Below are 21,690 nucleotides of genomic sequence, written 5' to 3'. Positions count from 1 at the left end.
AACAAGGCAAAATTGCCAAACCTTTGGGGACTCCACAACTAAGAGGAACAGGAGTAGAGGAAAAAGGGGGGAAGGGCAGAGACTTGTTTCTATCAGACAGAAAGGACAGAAACAAGTCTACGACCGAGCCCCCAATTCCAATCGCCCTCAGGCATTGACACAGAATAGCGTGACCAATGGTGTCAAGCGCTGCACAGAGGTCTAATAAAATGAGGATGACACTCTTCCTTGATCAAACATCAGGCAGAGGCCATTGCTAGAAGCAACCAAAAACGAAACCCGGATTGAAATGGGTCCAAAATGGAATGTCACTCTAAATACTGTCTAAGTTGAAGTGTCACAATAGATTCGAGAATCTTCATCGGAAACCGCAGCAGCGAAATCAGACGAAAATTTGCCAGAATGGCAGGGTCCAAGGAAGGCTTTTTAAGCAGAGGAGAAACCACGGCATGTTTTAAAAAAACAGGAATAGTCCTACCTGCAGAGAATAGTTCACTAAGCCAGCCAGGAGCCGGCCAACTCTGGCTCGATATATTTCAAGTCCCGGAGCGGAATAGGGTTCAATGGAGAGGCAGAGTTAAGCGAATTAAAGATTCCTCGATTCCATGCGCCCGCTCTGGGTTCCAGCTTCCTGTTAGGTTGTAGAGCTGTGTGCACAGGTATATAGGAGAAAAAGACACAAGCGGCATCAGAGTCGCACAGGATAGGCAGCACAGAACAGCCAGGCACAAAACGGGGTCTGTCATGCATTCATTTGATTAAATAATGAAAACCTTTTTCAGGCTAGGATGCATTATAGTGGGCAGTCGCCTCACTATAGTTAAGTTCTGTGTTGAGTTACATAGGAAACCCAAAAAATGAATTGCTAATAACTTTTGACTCGTATGACGGATTTGGCTGATGTTTTTAAATAAAAACACAAAAAGAACACTTTCGACCTACTCCCCATTTATTTTCTCATAGACAAAAAAGGTCCGTTTTTGACCGGATGACAGGGTGAAAACAGCTGGACAGAAATGGACTAGGTCCAAAACAACTTGGGCACAAAGTATTGACTTGTGATCCTTTTGGGGTCTGGCTAGTGGCCTGGTAATGCTTGTAGCCATTACAAATAACCTCATTTGCAACTTGCTGTCCACACTGGGATGGGTTTGCATTTTTTGAGCAAGCAATTTGAGGGCACACACTGCCGCACGCTGAATGCATGCAACGTGTTCTGTGAAGCAGGGTTAGTAGGATGCAGTGTGAGTGGCTACAGGTGCTCCATATCCTCGCCCCTCTTGATGTCCAGGGCTGATACAAGGATTTTTGGCACAGTAGGCAAAAGACCATACTGGCACACTGCCAATCCTAACGCTTTGAAGTTCCCTCTGTTAACATATGTTTTGCATATGTCCCGACACCCACTGTGGGCTGCTTGGACTTCAAGCTTCCTACAACAGGTGCAGCACAGACTAAATTAGTGCAAGTGAAATGTTCTCAGCTGTAGAAGATCCCCTCATATGGAAGAGGTGCACAGACGACTCTTACACAAGAGATGCAACTCCAGTGTTTAGAGAAGGCTGCATGTCCCAGGGTACTGACTGTGCATTGTTTACTGACCCAAATGGCATGTACCTTCAAAACGGCATCCTGTTATCAGAAAGTCAGTTCAAAGTGGGGCACAAGATTCAGGTGAAGCAATGGGAGTTACCCATACACAGCCACGCATGGCTCCACAAGGAACACAGAGCAGACATAGGGCCTCATCACGAGCTGGCCAGTATCCTGGCTGCAATACCGCCCAACTGCAATAGCATTAGCGCCCACCGGTCCGGCGGTACTAACGTCGGATCACGGGTTGGGCGTTAACTGTAAATCCACATTCCTCATTGGATCCCGTGTACACTTTGTTATACGTTAGCTCCTGCCAGAAGTTGCACGTGAAGAGGTGCAGGATCACTTAGACAAGGGCATGTGGCACATACATCCGCAACTGGCAGAACACGCCAGGGCGACATGCCTTACTAGAAGTGGCTTCCAAGGAAGCCATGTCTTCAAGCTTTCCAGATCCCCTCCCAAGCCTTGCAAGTCCCTGAAACACCATCGGCTGGAAAGAATTAGACTTACACTACACATACCAACATGCAACATTGCATGTAAGTTCTGTTCTTTTCTTTGCATTCTGGGATTTGTAGTTTTGCTTTTTCCTTTAGGAATCTAGAAAAACAAGTCTCCTATTACTTAATATATTAATGTGTATTTTAATATTTGTATCCTTGAAGTTATATGATGTTTAATATTCATATGTATTGGAAGCATACTTTTTAAGAAAACAAATTATAAATAAAAATAAATGTAAAAAAACGAAAAAATGCAAATAAAAATGCACGGCTTGATAGCCATCCTCAGAATGAGATTCTGCATGTATAGTTCTGTGTACATATTTTCATTGTTATGGGGTATATTTTAGCTGTTCACCATCATCTCAATGCAGATAACCGAATGGGAAGTGCATGTGAGACAACAGCATCTGATCTGTAGTAATACGGGGTGAAAGTTTCACAAAAGAAAAGGGACCTGGATGGAGGGGCAGAGAAAGGATGAAGGGATCCATCGCTGCAGAGAAAACTACTCATTCTCACAAAGTGTTACGCGATCAGGAAACGTGTCCGGGTTTTATCTGGCAATTGTATGTATGTAATCTATGTGCCATGATATTATAGGCTATATGAAGGGCCATCTTAAGCACTTTTGGGGCCCTGGGCACGGACATGTTTGGGGCAACGCTCCACCAAATCAAAGGAATTAAGTGATCAAGAATATCTGCCCCGCCAACCCCCGCCCCCAGACCCCCAGCCGCAATCACAACCCACAGGTTGATATGCTGCCTCACAGCATTACAAGTAAGGGTGTTTATTCCCTTTAAGTCCCCTTACCCTCTTCATTCTTGCTCTAATCAGAATGATACACAAGTACCATTTGAAGGCCAACATTATCAGTCTACGAAGAGGTTACTTCTGTTCTAGCATAGATACAGGAGACTTTTTATCAATGGAATCCAGGAAGGTATGCAGCCTGTAGTATTAATGCAGGCCTGTATGTAAAAGGTACATGTAACCCAGAACAGACAGAGAATTCACATTTGCTGCTTCACAGAACGCACACGTGGTCAAGCATGGATAGAGGGGATCAATTGGTAGGAAGGAGAAAGCTACACATACCATAGCATAGATAGTGGATGCAGATTAGAAGCTACCAGGAAGGTGTCTGTATTCAGACAGACTGAAATTATAAGTGGGACATGGTTTTCAAATAGTGTTTCCATTAGAGATCAAATGAATAAAGTGCCTGTGGTGTGCAATATATCAATGCTCACTATTATAGTGGAAGCAACACTATAGCCAGTGAAACCATGAGTGAGACTGTTTTGAAGATCATACCCTGAGAAGGAAATCACTCTGAAGGGCTGACAATTTTGAAAGGTTTAGGGACTGGCAATTTCGAGAGGCTTGGCAATACAAGATTAAATTAGATGCCCAGCGTGACACACACTGGTTAAGGGGTGAATGTGGGATGTGTGCCAACTCTGCAATGTCTGCATTTGAACACTTTCATTACCAGTTTTTACCATGAACTAAAATAATCTCATTTTATAAAACTAACTTGGAAAGTACACACAGCACATTACCAAACATGACAATTTTTTAAAACAAAATATTATAGAGGGGTGTAACACAGAATGATTCTAGCTTCATTCTCTCCATCATCAAGAGAATATATACGTACCAGCATACCAATCAGTGTGATTTAACAGGTTTAATCTGGGTTGGTCTTTTGTATTTTAAAGCTTTACATACTTCCAAAACACTGGCTTGTGAAATTGTCATTTATAAACGTGCAGAAAAACCTTTGACTTTTACAAAAATGCAAAGCTTTTTTGTGTCAAACAAGTAGACTTTTAAATATGCTTTAACCATCTGGTCCACTCCCTTCTGTCTACCACCCCTTCCACTCAAATGACCTACATAAGAAGAAATATCAAGTCATGGGCTAAACGATACCACCAGCATGCAAGTAGGCAAACTTCACAGAAGACAGTACATTAATGTACGAGATATTAGATGATTGACCAGGATCACTGTATTGTCTGCTGGCAAAGCCAGGATACAAGCATGAATGCTTTGGTTCCAAATTTGGATACGTATTCATCTCTTAGACTAACAGTTTATGCTCATCTTTGGAGGGGATTGCCTAGGTTTTAGAACGCCCCATCTGAACAAACCAATGTCTAGACCTTCACCATAAGAATGACATGTTTGTTTTTATAGCAACCCCTATCTGGTACAGGTACATTGCTGATAATAGCACCTGTTGTGCTGCAAGACCAAGTACATACGCAGGCAAGTTTATAAACTTCAGACATAGGAAAGGCTCAGCCAGCCTTACAGGAATGTGCTCTTCTAATCTTGCATAGGAACACATATCTCTGCAATGAGTGCTTAACACACTGAACTAACTTCTGAACCATTGTGGCACTCAATTTACCAATATGCATTTCAAATTTGGCTAATGCACAGGATCAACATAATTCCCACAGTAAGGAAAGAATGCTACAGGAGTTGTGCCGCAAGGAACACACAAACTATATATACCACAGTGAACGCAGAAAGCTTTACATGATGAATTGATCAAGCCAGAATGTACTTGCCAAAACAGACAGGCAATAGATTTAGAGCCTCTGCATCATGCAAATAAATATCCTGATGTGTGCTATTTAAGTCTGGTAAACAAAGGAATCTTACTTCTTTAGATCAGGCAGCCTTGTGGGGCCCCCTCCAAGGTGGGTGCCCTGGGCAAGTGCCCCTTTTGCCCTCCCATAAAAACGTCTCTGGCTATATGGTCTACTGTGAGCCACTTCAGAGGTTTTCCACTTGCTTTTGCACGCGTATGGCTCGTTCGGGAGCCAGCACACGCGTCATGTGATACGTGCTTGCCGACAGCCAGCCCTGTCTCTGCAGCCCTTTGCATTCTGGTGCACATAGTTTCATCCTCACTGCCTTCCCTCGTGACTAGGGACCGGCATGGAGAAGCACGAGAACGACTGCTTCCAATGCACAGGAAGACTAATATGGCAGCTTTACGAACTACAGGCATTATTTACTGTGGGCAATAGGGGCGCTATACTGTTATGGACTTTCCATTTGTGATAACGTTTTATCTGAAGAGTGCATATGAAAAAAAAAGTTAACATGTTTACATGGACCCTTGTGCTGAAAGTTTCGACCTGATCCCATCAGCATGGGGCGTCCTGCTGTTATAGCGCTCAGCGGCGCAACACACCTGAAAAGTTGCAAAACAGTGGCACCAACATCACGAATGCACGTTGATTTAATACAATTAAAACATGGAAAATAGAAAAGCTGGCTGGACGTTGTTTTTAATAACGCGGTACTTCCAGAGCGTGCGTGCCTTTCCCGCATTTCTTCTCAAAGCAGAAGCGCCCTGTGCTTTAGTTGCAGGAGGGCACTCTGCAATCTTATTCATTTATCTGGTGTCGAATGTGGCTTAAGGTAGATCACACATATCCTTGCCATTCACTCTGTGGTATTAGGAACAATTTGCTACATTAGTAGAAAACACGCCATCGTGCTCTCTACGTGAAGCTGGAAGCAGCCAAAGGTACACAGGGCTCTCATTAGAGCCTTCATTACCTTATCTTTCAGACGGCTTCTGCAACTCCTGAACCAGGGATCGCAGAAGCAGTGGCAGGGGTGTTACCAGGGGTCGCAGCTGCTCTCTACGTGCAGGTGGAAACAGCCAAAGCTACACAGGGCTCTCATTAGAGCCTTCATTACCTTTCCTTTCAGATGGCTTCTGCAACTCCTGAACCAGGGGTCGCAGAAGCAGTGGCAGGGTGTTACCAGGGGTCGCAATGCTCTCTACGTGAAGCTGGAAGCAGCCAAAGGTACACAGGGCTCTCATTCGAGCCTTCATTACCTTATCTTTCAGACGGCTTCTGCAACTCCTGAACCAGGGGTCGCAGAAGCAGTGGCAGGGGTGTTACCAGGGGTCGCAGCTGCTCTCTACGTGCAGGTGGAAACAGACAAAGCTACACAGGGCTCTCATTAGAGCCTTCATTACCTTTCCTTTCAGATGGCCTCTGTAACTCCTGAACCAGGGGTCGCAGAATAAGTGGCAGGGGTGTTACCAGGGGTCGCAGCTGCTCTCTAGGTGCAGATGGAAGCAGCCAAAGCTACACAGGGCTCTCATTAGAGCCTTCATTACCTTTGCTTTCAGACTGCCTCTGCAACTCCTGAACCAGGGGTCGCAGAAGCAGTGGCAGGGTGTTACCAGGGGTCGCAATGCTCTCTACGTGAAGCTGGAAGCAGCCAAAGGTACACAGGGCTCTCATGAGAGCCTTCATTACCTTTGCATTCAGACTGCCTCTGCAACTCCTGTACCAGGGGTCGCAGAGGCAGTGGCAGGGGTGTTACGAGAGGTTGCAGCTGCTTTCTATGTGCAGCTGGAAGCAGCCAAAAGTACACAGGGCTCTCATTAGAGCTTTCATTACCTTTGCTTTCAGACTGCTACTGCAACTCCTGAACCAGGGGTTGCCGAAGCAGTGGCAGGGGTGTCGCAAGGGGTCACAGCTGCTCTCTACGTGCAGGTGGAAGCAGCCAAAAGTAAGCAGGGCTCTCATTAGAGCCTTCATTACCTTTGGTTTCAGACTGCCTCTGCAACTCCTGAACTAGGGGTTGCCGAAGCAGTGGCAGGGGTGTCGCAAGGGGTCACAGCTGCTCTCTACGTGCAGGTGGAAGCAGCCAAAAGTAAGCAGGGCTCTCATTATAGCCATCATTACCTTTGCTTTCAGACTGCCTCTGCAACTCCTATACCAGGGGTTGCAGAGGCAGTGGCAGGGGTGTTACCAGGGGTCGCAGCTGCTATCTACGAGCAGGTGGAACCAGCCAAAGGTACACAGGGCTCTCATTAGAGCCTTCATTACCTTTGCTTTCAGACTGCCTCTGCAACTCCCGAACCAGGGGTCGCAGAAGCAGTGGCAGGGGTGTTACCAGAGGTCGCAGCAGCTCTCTACATGCAGGTGGAAGCAGCCAAAAGTACACAGGGCTCCCATTAGAGCCTTCATTACCTTTGCTTTCAAACCACCTCTGCAATTTCTGAACCAGGGGTTGCAGAAGAAGAGGCAGGGGTGTTACCAGGAGTCGGACCTGCTCTCTACATGCAGGTGGAAGCAGCCAAAGGTACACAGGGCTCTCAATAGAGCCTTCATTACCTTTCCTTTCAGACTACCTCTGCAACTCTGGAACCAGGGGTCGAAGAGGCAGTGGCAGGGGTGTTAACAGGGGTCACAGCTGCTCTCTATGTGCAGGTGGAAGCAGCCAAAGGTACACAGGGCTCTCAGAGCCTTAATTACCTTTGCTTTCAAACTGCCTCTGCAACTCCTGAACCAGGGGTCGCAGAAGAAGTGGCAGGGGTGTTACCAGGGGTGGCAGCTGCTCGCTATGTGCAGGTGGAAGCAGCCAAAAGTAAGCAGGGCTCTCATTAGAGCCTTCATTACGTTTGGTTTCAGACTGTCTCTGCAACTCCTGTACCAGGGGCCGCAGAGGCAGTGGCAGGGGTGTTACCAGGGTTCGCAGCTGCTATCTACGTGCAGGTGGAAGCAGCCAAAGGTACACAGGGCTTTCATTAGAGGCTTCATTACCTTTGCTTTCAGACTGCCTCTGCAACTCCCGAACCAGGGGTCTCAGAAGCAATGTCAGGGGTGTTACCAGGGTTCGCGGAAGCAGTGGCAGGGGTGTTACCAGGGGTGGCAGCTGTTTTCTATGTGCAGGTGGAAGCAGGCAAAAGTAACCAGGGCTCTCATTAGAGCCTTCATTACCTTTGCTTTCAGACTGCTTCTGCAAATCCTGAAAAAGGGGACACAGAAGCAGTTGCAGGGGTGTTACCAGGGGTCGCAGTGATCGCGATGTTCAGGTGGAAGCAGCCAAAAGTACACAGGGCTCTCATTAGAGCTTTCATTACCTTTGCTTTCAGACTGCCTCTACAACTCCTGTACCAGGGGTCGCAGAGGCAGTGGCAGGGGTGTTACCAGGGGCCGCAGCTGCTCTCTACGTGCAGCTGGAAGCAGCCAAAAGTGCACAGGGCTCTCATTAGGGCTTTCATTACCTTTGCTTTCAGACTGCCTCTGCAACTCCTATGCCAGGGGTCGCAGAGGCAGTGGCAGGGGTGTTACCAGGGTTCGCAGCTGCTCTCTACGTGCAGCTGGAAGCAGCCAAAGGTACACAGGGTTCTCAGAGCCTTCATTACCTTTGCTTTCAGACTGCCTCTGCAACTCCTGAACCAGGGGTCGCAGAAGCAGTGGCAGGGGTGTTACCAGGGGTCGCAGCTGCTCTCTACATGCAGGTGGAAGCATCCAAAAGTAAGCAGGGCTCTCATTAGAGCCTTCATTACCTTTGCTTTCAGACTGCCTCTGCAACTCCTGTACCAGGGGTCGCAGAGGCAGTGGCAGGGGTGTTACCAGGGGTCGCAGCTGCTCTCTACGTGCAGCTGGAAGGAGCCAAAAGTGGGCAGGGCTCTCATTAAAGCGTTCATTACCTTTGCTTTCAGACTGCCTCTGCAACTCCTGAACCAGGGGTCGCAGAAGCAGTGGTAGGGGTGTTACCATTGGTCGAAGCTGCTATCTACGTGCAGGTGGAAGCAGCCAAAGGTACACAGGGCTCTCATTAGAGCCTTCATTACCTTTGCTTTCAGACTGCCTCTGCAACTCCCGAACCAGGGGTCGCAGAAGCAGGGGCAGGGGTGTTACCAGGGGTCGCAGCTGCTCTCTGTGCAGGTGGAAGCAGCCAAAAGTAACCAGGGCTCTCATTAGAGCCTTCATCACCTTTGCTTTTAGACTGCCTCTGGAACTCCTGAACAAGGGGACACAGAAGCAGTGGCAGGGGTGTTACCAGGGGTCGCAGTGATCGCGACATTCAGGTGGAAACAGCTAAAAGTACACAGGGCTCTCATTAGAGCCATCATTACCTTTGCTTTAAGACTGCCTCTGCAACTCCTGTACCAGGGGTCGCAGAGGCAGTGGCAGGGGTGGTCCCAGGGGTCGCAGCTGCTCTCTACGTGCAGCTGGAAGCAGCCAAAGGTACACAGGGCTCTCATTAGAGCCTTCATTACCTTTGCTTTCAGACTGCCTCTGCAACTCCTGTACCAGGGGTCGCAGAGGCAGTGGCAGGGTGTTACCATGGGTCGCAGCTGCTATCTACGTGCAGGTGGAAGCAGCCAAAGGTACACAGGGCTCTCATTAGAGCCTTCATTACCTTTGCTTTCAGACTGCCTCTGCCACTCCTGTACCAGGGGTCGCAGAGGCAGTGGCAGGGGTGTTACCAGGGGTGGCAGCTGCTCTCTATGAGCAGCTGGAAGCAGCCAAAAGTGCACAGGGCTCGCATTAGAGCTTTCATTACCTTTGCTTTCAGACTGCCTCTGCAACTCCTGAACCAGGGGTCGCAGAAGCAGTGGCAGGGGTGTTACCATGGGTCGCAGCTGCTCTCTATGAGCAGCTGGAAGCAGCCAAAAGTGCACAGGGCTCGCATTAGAGCTTTCATTACCTTTGCTTTCAGACTGCCTCTGCAACTCCTGAACCAGGGGTCACAGAAGAAGTGGCTGGGGTGTTACCATGGGTCGCAGCTGCTATCTACGTGCAGGTGGAAGCAGCCAAAGGTGCAGAGGGCGCTCATTAGAGCTTTCATTACCTTTGCTTTCACACTGCCTCTGCAACTCCTGTACCAGGGGTCGCAGAGGCAGTGGCAGGGTGGTACCAGGGGTCGCAGCTGCTCTCTACGTGCAGCTGGAAGCAGCCAAAAGTGCACAGGGCTCTCATTAGAGCTTTCATTACCTTTGCTTTCAGACTGCCTCTGCAACTCCTGAACCAGGGGTCGCAGAAGCAGTGGCAGGGGTGTTACCATGGGTCGCAGCTGCTATCTACGTGCAGGTGGAAGCAGCCAAAGGTACACAGGGCTCTCATTAGAGCCTTCATTACCTTTGCTTTCAGACTGCCTCTGCCACTCCTGTACCAGGGGTCGCAGAGGCAGTGGCAGGGGTGTTACCAGGGGTCGCAGCTGCTCTCTATGAGCAGCTGGAAGCAGCCAAAAGTGCACAGGGCTCGCATTAGAGCTTTCATTACCTTTACTTTCAGACTGCCTCTGCAACTCCTGAACCAGGGGTCACAGAAGCAGTGGCAGGGGTGTTACCATGGGTCGCAGCTGCTATCTACGTGCAGGTGGAAGTAGCCAAAGGTACACAGGGCTCTCATTAGAGCCTTCATTACCTTTGCTTTCAGACTGCCTCTGCAACTCCTGTACCAGGGGTCGCAGAGGCAGTGGCAGGGGTGTTACCAGGGGGTTACAATGCTCTCTACATGCTCTCTCGCAGCTGCAACCCCTGGTGACTCAAAATGACATCCATGACCATCTTAACTTGGCGTCCCCGTTGATCACCTGCAGGATCTAATGATGTGTTATTTGTATAGTGATTACGCCAAAGTACTTTACAAAGAACACATATGCATAGAATATAACCCAACCGAAAGTTGGGGCTCATTTATCGACCTCAGCAAGATGAACGGCTTAGTTGGCCTTGCCGGGATTCATACCAGTGACCTGCAGATCACACACAGATCGCAGCAGCGAGCACTCAATCCACTAAGCTATCTTGTCAGCCTTTAATTTTGTTTGTCATTGTGATTCCCATCTGTTATGTAAATGCTCATGGGCTTTGCAACAGGGGGGACACATCCTAAATCAGCTGAATTTCAAGGGTTTTGTTGCTTTAAATCTGATCAGTTTAACTGTCACTTAACTCAAGATTTTTCTATTAATTTCAAGGGTTTTGTTATACCATAGTTTATTGAAGGGCCTCTAGCTATGGCCTTCAGGCATGACCACTGTACATGTTTCACCTATGGCCTTCTCCCCTTGCAAGTGAGCACGGCTGAAGTATATTTTAATGCACTAGGTTGCTTTCAAGCATACTCCTCATGGCCTTCGGCCGTACCCGCTGGACACGTTGCACCAATAGGTTTCTTTGAGGCTCACTGACGAGGGCCACTAGCACAAAAATCCATTCCCCCTACCTAGTAGATGTGATCACAACAGTAGATTTTTGTTCAGTTTCCATTCCCCCATTAATCCACTGATAATTACCATGGTAATTATCGTGACAACGCTCGAATAATTAGAAGTCTTAACAGTTGCATCCCATGTGCAACCTTCCTTTTCTCTATGTACCCCCACCCACCTTAGTTGATTTTTCCCTCCCCGGCCATTCCCCCGGTATTCCCGGATAATGCAAAAACTTCCAAACTACAATTGGCAGTTGTTTGTCAGAAGCCCCCCTAGTCTGGACATTTTTGGACAGATTTGTTAAAAAAATGAAACATATATGCATATCTATAGAAAAGAGGAATTTTTGGAGGCTATGCTGTTCTGGGGCAAACAGATTGGTGAGTGAAATTGTGCATTTGTAAAATGCTGACATCAAATAAAGTAAAGAACTTAAAAACAGACATCGGACCCACCAAATCCTTCGAATAGATCCAGTAGATCAGGGCGCGGGACATGGCTTGCTCTTCCTTCTCTGGTATGGAGGTCATCTTCTTCCGAGTGCTGAGTCTATGCTGCGGCCTCAACTACATAAGATTGCACCCTCAGGGCCTGAGGAAGTAATGGGAGTGCCCTGTTAGGGAGGGACTAGTGTGTCAACCTGTGCGTCTGGAACTAGTGTCAGACCCAGGGAGTCAAAAGAGGAGTCTAGGACCTCGTGGCAGCTTCAGAGAAGCATGGATGGCTTTGAGGTGTGGCCAGTGGTCGAAGTGAGCGGGAACGGTCGGGAGCGGTGTTCCACTACTTTTATTTTTTACTGTTAACAGCTCCACAAAATTTTTGCAACCATGTTCACCATTCCAGAACTGTTCTTTGAGAAGTTAAAACACTCTTCTCCATTTTCCCACCGCATATCAGTTACAGCTAAACTAAAATCCATGTCAACCCAATTGGCTGTCAGCCAGCATGACTGCAACCCTTGCCATCTTCCTTCTTCCTCTGTCCCCTGCCAGAGTCACGGCTCCACTACCTTTTTGGTACACTTCCATCACTGGCTGTGGCATGCCTTTTCCTTGCAGTTTACACCTTGGTGTGCCATTGTGTCGGTGTACACGGTACAACCTCCTTTCAGAATCCGTGGTAAAACCCCCTGCAAAAAATCATCCCGCGATGAAATGACATGGAACCCGGTGTACAGGCATTAGTTATAGTTTCTTTTTTCAGGGAACAAGCTAAATAGAATGAAAACAATGATAAGGGTCAATTGGTGTAGTTAAATAAAGACAGAGGTTGAGCTCCTCCCCACTTCCCGTTCATGTGGCTAGGATGTTATGTTTACACCGATTCAAAGGCCTATCGATGCCCAAGTTGCAATGGAAAGGCAAGGAGCCATTTCTAGGACCCAGGGAATAGAGTGAGGGCCAGAAATGCTGATGTCAGGGCGGGTGCCAACCAGTGCCCTGGAGCTCCTTGCGGGATTAACTTAGGCATTATAATGCAGTCCGCAGCGTAGCCCCCACAAGCTCACCGCTCACCCCTCTCTATCACTGCAGAAGCATAAGCAAGAAATCTATACCACTCGTGCTGAGCTTTCTCCCAGCTAATAGGCTGCACTAATAAAACATTAATAGTGAAGAGAAATATTCATGTCTTGTGTGAAGAGTCTTTACAATGAATAATAAATCAAGGTTAAAGGTGCACATAGTAAAAGGGAAATAGCAGGAAAACATGTCAGAAGTGTGCAATCAGCAAAGATCGCAAGCCTTGCTAATCCTTTTCCACTAGGACTTCCTAGGTGATTCTATTCTATGCTAAGAGCCCCCACCCTGAATAAAGTGACTCCCCCAGGGAAGTTCACTGGATACTATAACATGTCCCACCTAGAGGGTTGTTCTCGGGTGATCCCACGTGAAAAGCCAATTGCCCTCCCTAGAAGTAGCTTCATGAGGGTCCACAGGCCCATCAAAGGTCAGACGCCTAGGGTGCTTCATAGGATAGGCCCCTAGGACTGTCAGGAATGACTCACCTGGAGAGGATTGAAAGGATAACCCAATCCTTCTCTTGCAGGGGCTTCCAGATCCCCTAGATTAGTGTTGGGAAAATACTTTCAATCATTCCTAGAATTCCAGACTGAGACATACCTGCACTGACTCACCTGGAGGGATCAAGGCGCGGGTCCTACTGAAGATGGCTCACCTAAAACAGCTGTCATGACAACCTCCAAGCAGCTGCACAGTGGTAGTCATCTGAAGGATCCCAGGAGGATGCAGATAGGATAGCTAACTGAAATGAGCGCCCTAGACAGGATGCCAGGAACATGCCCGTGGCCCGGGCTAACATCTATACGAAGGGTCCTCACGATCGGAGACCTGGATAGTCTAAAATGAATCATTTTGAGCGGTAAATCAAGAGGCTCCTCTTCCTGACCCTCTCGGAAATGTCTCACGGCACGTGTTGCTGGGCTTGTTCCACCCGCCTGACCTATGATTACTCAGCTAGTGGGTTCAGGGCACCTGGGTGTGGAAGGGGCTCCCAGATTATCCCTTCTTGGCTCAGCTGAAATGACTCCCTTAAAGGGCATCACAGGATAATCCCATGATGCTTTGTGACTTCAACGAGAGGGATTCCTAAATAATCCTTACCTAGACCTTCCTCACCTCACTCACATGGAAGGGTGCTTAGGGCAATTCCCCTTGTGCCTGAAATGACGCACCAGGGGTGCATTTATGGGTTTGCATTATAGCCCCCTTGCCCAAGCGTTGCCCAAGCGTTAAAGGTCTCACCTTGAACAGTTCAAAGGACGATTCCTCTGGCTCAAATTAAAATTATTCCTTGAAAGGGACCTCAGAATAATTCCACCTGGTCCTCAAAGCGCTCAACTTTGCAAAGGGAGAAAGTGGTATCCTGAGGATAGGGCCCCGGGTGGTGTCTGAAGTGGCTCCCTCGGAAGGTGGGATAATTCAGAGTTCAGCCACATAAATTCAAGAGGTGTGGCATGTGATGACATGCAAGATGACAAAGGAAAACAGCACTGACCGTGCAATCTTTTTGCCCTGGCCATGGGCGCGTTACCACCCACCAGAGGAATCGGCAATTGCTGCAGTCCTGAGAAGAGGCACACCAGGTGAGACACAGAGGGTAAGAGAATTGCTGCCTGCTGGAACCTGATGTTCAAGGTTCATAGAGTCAATACAGAAATTCAGTGTAAGAAAGAAGGCGGCCTGCTGGCACTTGATGTCTGAGGAATCTGTAGCCACCGCAGAACTAAATGTTACAAGGATTGCTGCCTGCTTGGTGTATAAGGTACCTGGAGGCGCAACAGCAATGAAGTGTAACAAGGAGTGCTGCCTGCTGGAACTTGCTGCATAAGATATCGGGAGCAAAGCGCAACAGCAATGAAGTGTAACAAGGAGTGCTGCCTGCTGGAACTTGCTGCATAAGATATCGGGAGCAAATACAGCAGTGAAGTGTAAAAAGGAGTGCTGCCTGCTTGGTGTATAAGGTACCTGGAGGCTCTACAGCAATGAAGTGTAACAAGGAGTGCTGCCTGCTGGAACTTGCTGCATAAGATATCGGGAGCAAATACAGCAGTGAAGTGTATAAAGGAGTGCTGCCTGCTTGGTGTACAAGGTACCTGGAGGCGCTACAGCAATGAAGTGTAACAAGGAGTGCTGCCTGCTGGAACTTGCTGCATAAGATATCGGGAGCAAATACAGCAGTGAAGTGTAAAAAGGAGTGCTGCCTGCTTGGTGTATAAGGTACCTGGAGGCACTACAGCAATGAAGTGTAGCAAGGAGTGCTGCCTGCTGGAACTTGCTGCATAAGATATCGGGAGCAAATACAGCAGTGAAGTGTAAAAAGGAGTGCTGCCTGCTTGGTGTATAAGGTACCTGGAGGCACTACAGCAATGAAGTGTAACAAGGACTGCTGCCTGCTGGAACTTGCTGCATAAGATATCGGGAGCAAATACAGCAGTGAAGTGTATAAAGGAGTGCTGCCTGCTTGGTGTATAAGGTACCTGGAGGCGCTACAGCAATGAAGTGTAACAAGGAGTGCTGCCTGCTGGAACTTGCTGCATAAGATATCGGGAGCAAATACAGCAGTGAAGTGTAAAAAGGAGTGCTGCCTGCTTGGTGTATAAGGTACCTGGAGGCACTACAGCAATGAAGTGTAACAAGGAGTGCTGCCTGCTGGAACTTGCTGCATAAGATATCGGGAGCAAATACAGCAGTGAAGTGTAAAAAGGAGTGCTGCCTGCTTGGTGTATAAGGTACCTGGAGGCACTACAGCAATGAAGTGTAACAAGGAGTGCTGCCTGCTGGAACTTGCTGCATAAGATATCGGGAGCAAATACAGCAGTGAAGTGTAAAAAGGAGTGCTGCCTGCTTGGTGTATAAGGTACCTGGAGGCACTACAGCAATGAAGTGTAACAAGGAGTGCTGCCTGCTGGAACTTGCTGCATAAGATATCGGGAGCAAATACAGCAGTGAAGTGTAAAACGGAGTGCTGCCTGCTTGGTGTATAAGGTACCTGGAGGCACTACAGCAATGAAGTGTAACAAGGAGTGCTGCCTGCTGGAACGTGCTGCATAAGATATCGGGAGCAAATGCAGCAGTGGAGTGTAATAAGGAGTGTTGCCTGCTGGCACCTAACGTGTTAAGCATCTGGAGCCAATACAGCAGTGAAGTGTAACAAGGACTGCTGTCTGCTGGAACTTTCTGCATAAGATATCGGGAGCAAATACAGCAGTGAAGTGTGACAAGGAGTGCTGCCTGCTGGAACTTGCTGCATAAGGTTTATGAAGCCAATACAGCAGTGAAGTGTGCCAAGGAGTGCTGCCTGCTGGCACCTAATGTGTAATGTATCTGGAGCCAACAAAGCAGTAAAGTGGAACAAGGAGTGCTGCCTGCTCTCACTCAGTATATCAACAATTCAATCAGTGAGTACATAACCCTCATTCTGTAGCTAAACCACCCATGAAAAAGGTGAGGGGGACAAATACCAAAGTTGGGTTTACTGGTGATTTACATAAAACCAAAGAGCATTTTGGGAACATGAGAATGACCACAGAATGTTATATTTTATATATGTCTGTGATAGTGATTGAAACATGAAATCCATCTGAGCTCTGAATGCACACTGGGCTGAGTCTCTGCTCATTTCATTTGTAACAGCCCCCACCTGTGGCTGTGGGACTAAGGCTGCAATCTACTTCTGTGATTAGAGAACATTTTGGCAAATAAGACTGCCAAGTGTGATTGGCCATTTTTATTAGACCGTGTAACCAGGCTTACTCATGTTACCAGCATCGCATGGATACTCAGCCTGTGAGTTTGGGCAGAATGTGTTCAGCCTGTAAGGAGAGGACGCTCTCAGCCTATGATTGAGTAAAGTAAGTGCTTAGGCTGTAAGGACAGGAGGCTCTTAGCCTATGAGTCAAGGCAGGAAGCGCTTGGCCTGTAAGTAGAGGATGCTCTCAGCCTATGAGTGAGTTCAGGAAGTGCTTAGCCTGTAAGGACAGGAGGCTGTTAGCCTATGAGTGAGGGCAGGAAGCACTTGGCCTGTAAGGAGAGGGCGCTCTCAGCCTATAAGAGAGGACAGGAAGTGCTTAGTCTATAAGGACAGGATGCACTTAGCCTATGCGTGAGGGCAGGAATCGCTTAGCCTGTAAGGAGAGGACCCTCTCAGCTTATGAGTGAGGACAAGAAGTGCTTAGACTGTAAGGACAGGAGGCTCTTAGCCTATGAGTGAGGGCAGGAAGCGCTTGGCCTGTAAGTAGAGGACGCTCTTAGGCAATGAGAGAGGACAGGAAGTGCTTAGTCTGTAAGGACAGGATGCGCTTAGCCTATGAGTGAGGGCAGAAAGTGCTTAGCCTGTAAGGACAGGAGGCTTTTAGCCTATGAGTGAGGGCAGGAAGCGCTTCGCCTGTAAGGAGAAGGCGCTCTCAGCCTATGCGCGAGTACAGTAAGTGCTTAGGATGTAAGGATAGGAGGCTCTTAGCCTCTGAGTGAGGACAGGAAGCGCCTTGCCTGTAAGGAGAGGACGCTCTCAGCCTATGAGTGAAGACAGGAAGTGCTTAGTCTGTAAGAACAGGATGCGCTTAGCCTGTAAAAGCAGAGGGCGCGCGGCATGTCATTTCGCTCATGGGGCACTCTGCTTGTGTGTGGCAGTGTGCTGCCTTATAATTTAAGACAGGCAGCGTTCAGCCTGTGATTCAGGTCATGAGGCTCTCCTAGCCCAGGTGTTTCTTCTCCTATGAGTTTAGGGGAAAGGCGGTCAGACTGTGAGTTTGTGGGGAGGAGGTAGCAGGGCTCACGTTACTCACCTCCAGTTGTCTCCCACAGATCTCTGCTAGTGGCCTCATGCTTGAGCTGCAACAGGCGGTGCTTGTGTAGTGCTGGAACCTTCCCTTCCCAGTGTCTGGGCTCCCAAGCGCTCCGTCAATGAGATTCCACCCATCTCTGCTATTGACCTCATGCTTGAGCTGCAACAGGCGGTGCTTGTGTAGTGCTGGATCCTTCCCTTCCCAGTGTCTGGGATCCCAGGTGCTCTTGCAATGAGCTCCCACACAGGCAATGAGCTCCCACACATCTCTTCTAGTTGCCTCATGCTTGAGCTGCAACAGTCGGTGCTTGTGTAGTGCTGGCACCTTCCCTTCCCAGTGTCTGGGCTCCCAGGCGCTCAGGCAATGAGATCCCACACATCTCTGCTAGTGGCCTCATGCTTGAGCTGCAACAGTCGGTGCTTGTGTAGTGCTGGAACCTTCCCTTCCCAGTGTCTGGGCTCCCAGGCGCTCAGGCAATGAGATCCCACCCATCTCTGCTAATGACCTCATGCTTGAGCTGCAACAGGCGGTGCTTGTGTAGTGCTGGAACCTTCCCTTCCCAGTGTCTGGGATCCCAGGCGCTCTTGCAATGAGATCCCACACAGGCAATGAGTTCCCACACATCTCTTCTAGTGGCCTCATGCTTGACCTGCAACAGTCAGTGCTTGTGTAGTGCTGGAACCTTCCCTTCCCAGTGTCTGGGCTCCCAGGCGCTCAGGCAATGAGATCCCACACATCTCTGCTAGTGACCTCATGCTTGAGCTGCAACAGGCGGTGCTTGTGTAGTGCTGGAACCTTCCCTTCCCAGTGTCTGAGATCCGAGGCGCTCAGGCAATGAGATCCCACCCATCTCTGCTATTGACCTCATGCTTAACCTGCAACAGTCAGTGCTTGTGTAGTGCTGGAACCTTCCCTTCCCAGTGTCTGGGCTCCCAGGGCTCAGGCAATTAGATCCCACACATCTCTGCTAGTGACCTCATGCTTGAGCTGCAACAGGCGGTGCTTGTGTAGTGCTGGAACCTTCCCTTCCCAGTGTCTGGGATCCCAGGCGCTCAGGCAATGAGATCCCACCCATCTCTGCTATTGACCTCATGCTTGAGCTGCAACAGGCGGTGCTTGTGTAGTGCTGGAACCTTCCCTTCCCAGTGTCTGGGCTCCCAGGCGCTCAGGCAATGAGATCCCACACATCTCTGCTAGTGACCTCATGCTTGAGCTGCAACAGGCGGTGCTTGTGTAGTGCTGGAACCTTCCCTTCCCAGTGTCTGGGCTCCCAGGCGCTCAGGCAATGAGATCCCACACATCTCTGCTAGTGACCTCATGCTTGAGCTGCAACAGTCGGTGCTTGTGTAGTGCTGGAACCTTCCCTTCCCAGTGTCTGGGATCCCAGGCGCTCTTGCAATTAGATCCCACACAGGCAATGAGCTCCCACACATCTCTTCTAGTGGACTCATGCTTGAGCTGCAACAGTCGGTGCTTGTGTAGTGCTGGAACCTTCCCTTCCCAGTGTCTGGGCTCCCAGGCGCTCAGGCAATGAGCTCCCATACATCTCTTCTAGTGGCCTCATGCTTGAGCTGCAACAGTCGGTGCTGGTGTAGTGCTGGAACCTTCCCTTCCCAGTGTCTGGGCTCCCAAGCGCTCCGTCAATGAGATCCCACCCATCTCTGCTATTGACCTCATGCTTGAGCTGCAACAGTCGGTGCTTGTGTAGTGCTGGAACCTTCCCTTCCCAGTGTCTGGGATCCCAGGCGCTCTTGCAATGAGATCCCACACAGGCAATGAGATCCCACACATCTCTTCTAGTGGCCTCATGCTTGACCTGCAACAGTCAGTGCTTGTGTAGTGCTGGAACCTTCCCTTCCCAGTGTCTGGGCTCCCAGGCGCTCAGGCAATGAGATCCCACACATCTCTGCTAGTGACCTCATGCTTGAGCTGCAACAGTCGGTGCTTGTGTAGTGCTGGAACCTTCCCTTCCCAGTGTCTGGGATCCCAGGCGCTCAGGCAATGAGATCCCACCCATCTCTGCTATTGACCTCATGCTTGAGCTGCAACAGGCGGTGCTTGTGTAGTGCTGGAACCTTCCCTTCCCAGTGTCTGGGCTCCCAGGCGCTCAGGCAATGAGATCCCACACATCTCTGCTAGTGACCTCATGCTTGAGCTGCAACAGGCGGTGCTTGTGTAGTGCTGGAACCTTCCCTTCCCAGTGTCTGGGCTCCCAGGCGCTCAGGCAATGAGATCCCACACATCTCTGCTAGTGACCTCATGCTTGAGCTGCAACAGTCGGTGCTTGTGTAGTGCTGGAACCTTCCCTTCCCAGTGTCTGGGATCCCAGGCGCTCTTGCAATTAGATCCCACACAGGCAATGAGCTCCCACACATCTCTTCTAGTGGACTCATGCTTGAGCTGCAACAGTCGGTGCTTGTGTAGTGCTGGAACCTTCCCTTCCCAGTGTCTGGGCTCCCAGGCGCTCAGGCAATGAGCTCCCATACATCTCTTCTAGTGGCCTCATGCTTGAGCTGCAACAGTCGGTGCTGGTTTAGTGCTGGAACCTTCCCTTCCAAGTGTCTGGGCTCCCAAGCGCTCCGTTGATGAGATCCCACCCATCTCTGCTATTGACCTCATGCTTGAGCTGCAACAGGCGGTGCTTGTGTAGTGCTGGATCCTTCCCTTCCCAGTGTCTGGGATCCCAGGCGCTCTTGCAATGAGCTCCCACACAGGCAATGAGCTCCCACACATCTCTTCTAGTGGCCTCATGCTTGAGCTGCAACAGTCGGTGCTTGTGTAGTGCTGGAACCTTCCCTTCCCAGTGTCTGGGCTCCCAGGCGCTCAGGCAATGAGATCCCACACATCTCTGCTAGTGGCCTCATGCTTGAGCTGCAACAGTCGGTGCTTGTGTAGTGCTGGAACCTTCCTTTCCCAGTGTCTGGGCTCCCAGGCGCTCAGGCAATGAGATCCCACCCATCTCTGCTATTGACCTCATGCTTGAGCTGCAACAGGCGGTGCTTGTGTAGTGCTGGAACCTTCCCTTCCCAGTGTCTGGGATCCCAGGCGCTCTTGCAATGAGATCCCACACAGGCAATGAGCTCCCACACATCTCTTCTAGTGGCCTCATGCTTGACCTGCAACAGTCGGTGCTTGTGTAGTGCTGGAACCTTCCCTTCCCAGTGTCTGGGCTCCCAGGCGCTTAGGCAATGAGATCCCACACATCTCTGCTAGTGGCCTCATGCTTGAGCTGCAACAGGCGGTGCTTGTGTAGTGCTGGAACCTTCCCTTCCCAGTGTCTGGGCTCCCAGGCGCTCAGGCAATGAGATCCCATACATCTCTTCTAGTGGCCTCATGCTTGAGCTGCAACAGGCGGTGCTTGTGTAGTGCTGGAACCTTCCCTTCCCAGTGTCTGGGCTCCCAGGCGCTCAGGCAATGAGATCCCATACATCTCTTCTAGTGGCCTCATGCTTGAGCTGCAACAGGCGGTGCTTGTGTAGTGCTGGAACCTTCCCTTCCCAGTGTCTGGGCTCCCAGGTGCTCAGGCAATGAGATCCCACCCATCTCTGCTATTGACCTCATGCTTGAGCTGCAACAGGCGGTGCTGGTGTAGTGCTGGAACCTTCCCTTCCCAGTGTCTGGGTTTCCAGGCGCTCCGGCAATGAGATCCCACACAGGCAATGAGCTCCCACACACCTCTGCTAGTGACCTCATGCTTGAGCTGCAACAGTCGGTGCTGGTGTAGTGCTGGAACCTTCCCTTCCCAGTGTCTGGGTTCCCAGGCGCTCCGGCAATGAGATCCCACACAGGCAATGAGCTCCCACACACCTCTGCTAGTGGCCTCCTTCTTGAGCTGCAACAGTCGGTGCTTGTGTAGTGTTGAAACCTTCCCTCAGGTGCACCTCAATCCTGGCCTTCAGCGCCAGGACCCACACACAGCACAGCACAGCACAGCACAGCACACTTCAATTCCAATCTGCAGGATATCATATGCTTCCACAGCCTTGTACCTTCCCCAATTCACACCAGATGAACTCACCATTTTCGGTGAGAAAATATGTGGCAGAATAATTTCAACCCAATCAGTGAGTTCATTTTGCTGAAATTTAGCATGCCCCTTCAGAATTATTCCAAATCCAGGAGTGGGACCCAACACAAAGCCCTGTCAATCAATGCTGCTCCCTCCTGACCTTCATCAGTTCTGAGATCCATACAAAGCTTGCCAATGCATCTGGTGCCTAACCTGTTGGGCCCCGGCCCTCCTTAGAGGGGGCGGGGTGTATGCTGTGCTTTGCT

The 21,690-nt window shown here is 49.6% G+C and overlaps 1 protein-coding gene across 13 annotated transcripts in view; it reads left to right on the top strand.

Moving 5' to 3' along the window:
• Positions 1 to 21,690, top strand: part of SRCIN1 (SRC kinase signaling inhibitor 1) — a 1,709,922-nt gene that overhangs the window by 636,381 nt on the left and 1,051,851 nt on the right. The window lies entirely within an intron of this gene.

Source organism: Ambystoma mexicanum, chromosome 13 (genome assembly GCF_040938575.1).
Source record: "Ambystoma mexicanum isolate Mex_15411 chromosome 13, UKY_AmexF1_1, whole genome shotgun sequence".
NCBI classification, from domain to species: Eukaryota; Metazoa; Chordata; class Amphibia; order Caudata; family Ambystomatidae; genus Ambystoma; species Ambystoma mexicanum.
This window is presented reverse-complemented; position numbering and strand designations above follow the sequence as displayed.